Below are 8,120 nucleotides of genomic sequence, written 5' to 3'. Positions count from 1 at the left end.
ATCAAAACTTGAAAATCGGAATGAAAACTAGAAATTTAACAAATAAAAAGGGCCCCGTTAAATAATATCCAGAATAGTTTTTATCTTACATAAGTTAAGAGGGCCCCCTAGAGCAAGCAGTAAAGGGGTTCTCCCGCAATTTTCGGGATGAGAATATCAAAATCTTGATATAATGAATTTCAAAATCTCAACACAAAATCTTGACAAAAATAATGTAAACCGAATTCGAAAATAAAGTCGGAAAAAATTAAGAAGAATATGAGGCAAAATACCTCAATTGTCATTTTTTTTATCGAAATCTTGTCAGTCATGATATCCTGTATAGGACAGGTAAAATAAAGAAAAACATCTAATCATTTTCATTACAAACCCTTTCCCCGCATAATGTAAATATTTTTTTAAGTTCTCAGCATGAGTAAATTTTGCTCGCGTTAAGTTGTTGTTGATAATTGTTTTTTGCTGTCAGGCATGCTGAGAACAGAAAGCGTCCATTACCAGGGGGCTCAAACGAGCCTCTTGGTATGGGGGAGTGTGGTGGGCCGCTTTACAAATTAATTAATATTAATTTACATTTATATACAAAAAAAAACGTCTTGCACAATAATAATGTTTATTATTACGTCAACTTTAAAAGTAATGGATAATGCAGCAAAATAGCAGCTAATTTCGCCAAAACTGGCTCACAGTACTAAGAGAGAACTCAGAAGCTTTATGATAAACATTTCAGAATTTTCGCCGGCAATATCCCGGTTAATACTGGGAATTTTCATAACATTTTTAATTTTTCAATCATTATTATTGAAATTTTCCTTGGTTCAGAATTCTAAACCCATTTCCCTCCCTATTTCTGAAAAAGAAAACTTAAAAAACTGTAGTTGCTTAAATTGTACCAATCGACAGTACAGAGTTCCTTCATTGAATTTCCATCCCAATTTCTGTAGTAGACCTGAAATTCGTATTGAAACATTTTCAACTGATTTATCCAAAATGTTTATCATTTACTGAAATAAATATTCTGAATTCACCATATCATTTTCCAAATGATCACTCTCAAATTATCATAAAAACGATCTCATAGTTGATTTGCTTTTAATCTTATCTTCGTCCAGATTCAATTCATTGAGATTTTCAAGTCTTGTGTTGTTTCTTCAGTTACTGAAGTTCAGTTTCATGGTTTTTCTGAACTTTGAGAACTCAGGATCTTTGTTTGAGATATTGAACTATTTTGGATTTTTTATCTGAATTGTTTCAATGATAACTGATTCTATGTTTTAAACATTTAATCTCTTTTCTAATTTTTTTTTTTTTTCATTCGATCATTTTAGCGTTTATTCCGCATGGGCTTTAAAGGCATCGAATGAAACTTTTGTCACATTTAGAATAACAATTTGATAACAATTTTTTTTTATCTGATGAGAGTCATATTCGTACACCTCTCATAAAAAGTGTTTTTCATTTGTGTTTCAAAGATATAAAATTGAAATTTACATTTGGTGCAATTTCTGCTTTGGCTCTGGTTGTAACTTTGGACCTCTTGTTTTTATTTAATTCATATTTTGTTTCTCAAAACTTCATTTGAAATTATGATTTAGCTTTGAGACACTGAATGGTGGTTCTGAATATGACCTGATTTTAAGTTTTCAACTCTCCAACTCTTTATACATCGCTATGGAATTTGAATTCAATTATTTTCTTGGTTTTTAAAATTTTGTATTCTTGGTTTCAAATCTTCATGATACTTCCCAATTGTCATTAGGTGAATATTTATCGATAAAGCACGATTCAGACGATCAGTGTTGAAAATTAAATCATCAAAAATATCTATTCGATCATTCTTAATCAGAGAATTTAGTTGGTGATAAATATGAGAACTAAATTTTGCATTTTGCAGCTCATATCAGAGCTTTCGTTTTTAAAAAATATCTGAACGCTTCTGCAATGTTTGCACGTGATTCATTAACAACTCATCTCCAGTTCGTATTACACGTTTAAAATGTTTTGTATTCTCTGGGATAGTATTTGAAAAAAAAAATCGAATCATAGGAGCCTCCCGAGAAAAATTGCCCCGGCCCCCCCGATGGCCCTGACTGCCTCCTTCCAGTGGGGTGATAGGAAGGAGAAAGGAGAGACTCCTTTACAATTTGTCGCTTGACTTTAGAGCTTATCGAGGAAATGGAATCAAATTTGGAATGGGAGGGCATTTGGATACGGGAAAATGTTATATGCTTAATTGCTCAATTGGGGATAAGTTAGGGAGGAGGGAAGCTCTCATACAATTGTTTCGCATAAAACAAGAATTTATCTAAAAAATGGAACCAAAAATGGTACGGGAAATCATTTGGGTACGAGAAATGGTTCTACGATTTTTATAAAGAGCACTAATATTCCACAGACCCGAATGACCCGGGTGTTTAAAACACAGGTTTAAAGGGCTCTAATAAATTATTATAATAATAACTATTCTTCCAGGAAGCTCAAGGGAAGTAGGGAGGGGGCTTCAATACAATTTTATTGGTATAACTGGAGAAGTATTGCTTAAGATAGGGTATGATAGGGGTTTGATTACGATAAAATATGATTTTTCCAGCAGTTGCAGATCGGAAGGAGAAAGGCTGGCTTGCATACAAGTTATTTGGCATAAATCGAGCACTTAGTAAGCCACATCGGCCACATCACCCATTCCTTCTTGGAAGGGGGAAGCAGGGGCGGTCCTAGCGTTGGCTCTTGGGGGGGGGGGTGATTTTTCCAAATTTTCCAAAATCAGTCAATATAAAGGAACGCAATATCTGATGAAAAAACGATCTTTTTGGAAAAGCAAAAAGAGGGAGAGGGTGAGGGGGCGTGTGAGGGTTGCCCATTTCAAATGAGTACAATATACAGTACCGTTCATAATTGTATAGAAATTGGAAGCACGCACACTGTCACTTCGACTTTGAACTTCCATAACTTTTTACTCTGGTGTTATTTTTTTTATTCAAACTTTTTGCGTTAGATAGATCAACTATCACACTATTAGAACACAAAATTTGAGCTTTCTGGAGTTTGTGTGGCCTGAGAAACAGTAATTCTACGAAAATCGGACCTTTTAGACTTTTCTCATTCAAACTGCAATATCTCTGAAACTACGCTACATATTTTATTCAAATTTTGCAAAGTGATTGTTGAAATGTAAAGCTAGCATATCTGAAGTTTTCGAAAAGTTCTATTGATGAGATCAAAAGTTACGCAAGGTACAATATTTCAGGCATGGATCTAGAAATGCGATTTCTATAGAATTTTGGACGAATGTTTCCATAGGAAAATCATATTTTCTGAATAACAACCAGTAAATATAATTCAACCGAAAAATCACAACAATATCGCGAGGTTCTGATTTCAAAACACAAATGGATCATTTATTCCATTTTTTCTTTTCTTCATTGCTTTTGCCAGACATTTTTTGTCTGATTGGTGGAAGAAACGATATTGTTCTTATGAATCGTCCAAAATTCTATAGAAATCGCATTTCAAGGTTCATGCCTGAAATATTGCACCTCGCGTAACTTTTGATTTCATCAATAGAACTTTTCGAAAACTTCAGACATGCTAGCTTCATATTTCAACAACCACTCTGCAAAATTTCAATAAAAATGTAGCGTAGTTTCAGAGATATTGCAGTTTGAATGAAAAAAGTCCAAAAAGTCCGATTTTCGTAGAATTACTGTTTCTCAGGCCACACAAATACCAGAAAGCTCAAATTATGTGATATAGTATTGTGATAGTTAATCTATCTAATGCAAAATATTTGACCAAAAAATATCATCAGAGTAAAAAGTTATGGTAGTTCAAAGTCGAAGTGACAGTGCGCGTGCTTCCAATTTCTATACAATCTATACAATTATACGGTACTGTAAGTTGCACACTGCTTCTCCTCCCCCACTTCAATTTCACTGAACAAAATCATTTCGAAAAATTTGAATTAAGAGAAGAAAAATGAAATCTTTCAACAAACTTTTTCAACATTTCTAGAGCATCCAACAAATCTATAATATTCACTGCAAAAAAAAATTAATAAAAAGAAAATTGTCATAATTTGTACATCTGTTGGTTTGAAATTGTCACTTTCAAAGATCTTTTAAGAATTTCTTGTTATAAATGTCATTTTACAAATGAAAATTATATACAAGTTGTTGAGCTTCTGAATATTATTGCTAGGCCAAACAAAAAGCATAGTTTTGATTTGAGATAAGTTTAAGTTAATTATTGCTATGAATTTTAAACTGATTGAAGGTGATTAAAATTTTTCATTGGAGTAATGTACTGAATAGTGATTTGGAAATTTCTTGATATTATTTCCAATTTGGAAACACAACCTTCAAAATTACTCCACAAAACTTTTTTTTTTCAAATTCTCAAAATAAAAAATCAACACTCTAAATATAAGTTTTGTTGAAAATAAGATTCAAAATTGTCAATAAACCAAATATAAACAAAAAGAAAAAAAAACCGAATTGGAAATTCTAATTTATATTTGAATTTCATTTCAATTCGTCTTAGCTTTTTATCCTTGAAGTAAAGTTTTATTATAATATTTTACCCCGATTCCTGCGCTTTTTAAGATGTTTTGAACTATGTACATAGAAAAATCCTAATGGTGAACTTTCCGTTGCTGAATCTTCCTTGAAAATGGATTTCATGCGACCTCAACATGTAGTATATTACAATTGATTTTATTTTGTGAAATATCGGTGCTAAACAGAAAGATAAGAAGGTACCAAAGACTGTCAATTGAAGTCACACGTTTCTTAGGCGCCTACTGGATAACTGATCATTCCAATGGAGAACGTGACTACAATTTAAATTTCTTACTAATATAATAAGGCAATTTAACACTTCAAGTCCAAAGGTATTTTTTCACTTCTTAGAATGACCAGATCTGTTAATCCATCAAACATGATAATATTGTCGCTGAATCCCCAAACCGGAGTTATCGTCAATGAGCGCTGGCGACATTTACTGGCGACACTCACTGGCGACAAGTTATTATCAGGACGTGTACAACTTCGGGTGTGTTCTTATACCAAAGATTTTTCCTCTGTTTCAAAGATTTTTTCTTTTGAAAAATCTTAGATTCAAAATATTAATGCTTTGATACAAAAACCAGTTTCATTTGATTATATAGATTTAAAAGCATTTATTCATTGAACCATTTTCCATTTATTCCAATTGGAAGATTTTTACCCTGTTGTTTCGAAGTTCCTATTAGGAGTTTGAATAATAAAAAGATACAATTTTAGTTCTTAAATTCTTTTTTATTCACAAACACATAAAACACTGGTTCACTATAACCGAGTAGGGTCCTTGATATCGTTGACAAAGTTTCGCATTCTCCGTGGGCCGGTCAATAAACTTCCGAAAGCCACTCCAGCTGCTGGCTGGTCCGACTGGTGATTGCCGTTGAAGATTGGGCCGAAAAAATACGACCGCGGGATTTGGGGAGGTGTTACTTTGCGCAGCTTTCTCCATGTTCGAGAGACTTGGAAATCTATCCGTCAGCGGTGGTCCTGTAACTATACAAGCGTTTTAGAAAATCTTGAATTCACTTAAATATTCAGTATTTATTAACTTACACTTACCATTTTGCATCCTGAATCCTCCTTATTTATAGCTTACTCCGATTCACTGGTTTGATTTTTAAAACGAGCGGCCGAACTTTATTCGATTTTTCGGTTTTCTGTTCTTCTTGCAAGTCAATGCAAAATATCTTCTAAGTTTGAAGTTTTTGTTTCAAAAAATTATTCTTTTCAGTTTAAAACATTTTTCTTCGGTTGAAAGAAAATTTACTTTGTTTCTAAAGAAATATGCAATTGAACAAATTTCTTTTGAACCAAAGAATTTGTTTGAAATCAAAGTCCAAAGTTATTCAATTCAAAAAAATTATTCTTTCTTTCAAAAATTATTCTTTTCAATCAAAACTATAATTCATTGATTCAAAGAAAACAGGAGCTGGATTCAAAAAAATGAATGTTTTGAATCAAAGTCAGATTTAATTCGTTCCAAAATTCAAGTTTACTCTGCGTGAATACACGGAATCGTCCATCTTGTAACAGGCAATCGTAAACATAGGCATGGTAGGCGAACAATTCGCTGTCAAAAAGCGCTCCGTCTCCACCCCCCACCAATGAGAAACTTTTGGTACTCCTTGCCTACTGTTGATCAATATGCAACCACCCGTAGCTGTATAGGCACGCTGGTTATTACTTTACAAAAGCGTTGCCAGTAATGATATTTCACAACGTCGCTAGTTGGCAAGGTTGCCGATCACCAGCGCGAAAACTTCGGATTTCAACTTCAATGACAATAATTTCTGAAAATTGAAAGCATTTGCCAATTTTATGATTCTATACATATGTATGTAGTTTGAGTAATGTTATTGTTTTCTTATATCTGACCGAATAAAAAAGATGCTACATGGTAAAGGCAATCAATTTATGACTTCAGAAAAAAAAAATTCAAGTTTTTCAGTGTGACAACAATATTCACTATCCTATTTGACATTTTCAAATTTGTCATTGCATCAAAATTCAAAACATTATGAAGAATTAGGAAGCTCAGATTTTGAAACAAATACAAAATTTAACAAAATTTGCTCATGTCAATTTAGGCATATGAGGGATATCAGTGACATTTGAAAAAATGTCCTTAAACTTCAAATGTTAAGTAGATAAATGGTTAGCAAATTCAAAGTCAACACTCTAGGTAATTCAACAGAAGTTGATTGGTATAATTCGGTCTAGGGAATTGCAGGTTCCAGCTGCTTGAGTTTGGTAGACCGACTTTTCTTCAATCTTGAACCTTTAAGTGATAAACAAACTTTTTTGTTGATTAAACACCCCCACGGAGTGAAAAAATTTTGAAAATTCAAAAGCACATCTACTAGGGGAAGTTCAAAGATTTTCTAGAAATTCGAGTATTTACGGGTATTTTGTAACGGTTTTTTGCCACTTGGGGGGGGGGGGGGGGGTGATCACCCCGATCACCCCCCCCCCTCCCCCATAGGACCGCGCCTGGGGGGAAGGGGTGAGGAATCCATACCAGTAAAACAAACATTTTGGCATAATCAGAGAATCAATGTGAAGCTTATAAAACAGAGCAAAAATTGCAGATGTATGAAAACTTATTTAAAGATAATGTTTCAAAAAATAAGATTAAATCATCTTTTTAGTGCAATTCGTAACTCCAGTTGAAGCTCTCTTTTCAAAGCAGTTGCTTCTGAATTATGTTGAAATTTAATTTAAAATGATGCCAACAAAAGAACCTTAGCATTTATTTTTGAAACATGTAACAAAGCACCTGGTCAGCTACTGTAATATAAAATATAAATAAAATAATAAAAAATGTATTAACAAGTAGTACCCATCCAAAAAAGTCAAGCATATAAGTTGACCTTTGAACAATTTATGTAAAATAAATGGGGAAAATAGATAAAATATCTTGCAAAATAAAGATAATTCAAGGTATCCAGGACTCTGTAAGGAAAATATTTAGTCATTTAGCTGACTTTAGATCTCCTGAAAAGAAAGCCTGTCTTTTTATTCACACTGATTTAACATTCTGTAATAGAATGTACAATAAGTGTAGATGAAAGGATAAGACTTATTCTGAAACTTAAAAAGCTGCCCCAAGTTCACTCAGGATTTAAGACCACTTAAGGTTTTGGACCGTTGAAAATCTCTGTTCTACCACTGTTAAACCTAATGGCCAAAGTTCTTAACCAAATTTCAAAAATAATCCATGCTGGCTAGAGCAACCCCCGTTGAAAGTTAGAGATCCACAATAATTTACCCCGTGGTGCAGGCAGAGGTACCTTTTTGCTTCTACTGAGTACGTACCTACATCATCGTCGTACCATTCCGTGCACACTCTGCACTCTGAACTTCTGAACTGAATGCAGTTTCGCGTCTCCCCCACAGCAGGCGGCGTTTGACTTCAACTGACTATACCTACTTACATGATCCGATCTTCTCTCTCCCGTCCGATCGGCAGCAATCTTGCAGCAGCGATGTGATCGTCTCGTCTCGTCTCCAGCTCTAGCTCTAGCCACAAACAAAAAAAAACATACAGAACGGCGCAAAGTAGGC

Source organism: Uranotaenia lowii, chromosome 1 (assembly GCF_029784155.1).
Source record: "Uranotaenia lowii strain MFRU-FL chromosome 1, ASM2978415v1, whole genome shotgun sequence".
NCBI lineage: Eukaryota > Metazoa > Arthropoda > Insecta > Diptera > Culicidae > Uranotaenia > Uranotaenia lowii.
The sequence above is the reverse complement of the archived record's forward strand: the minus strand, read 5'-3'. Positions refer to the sequence as shown.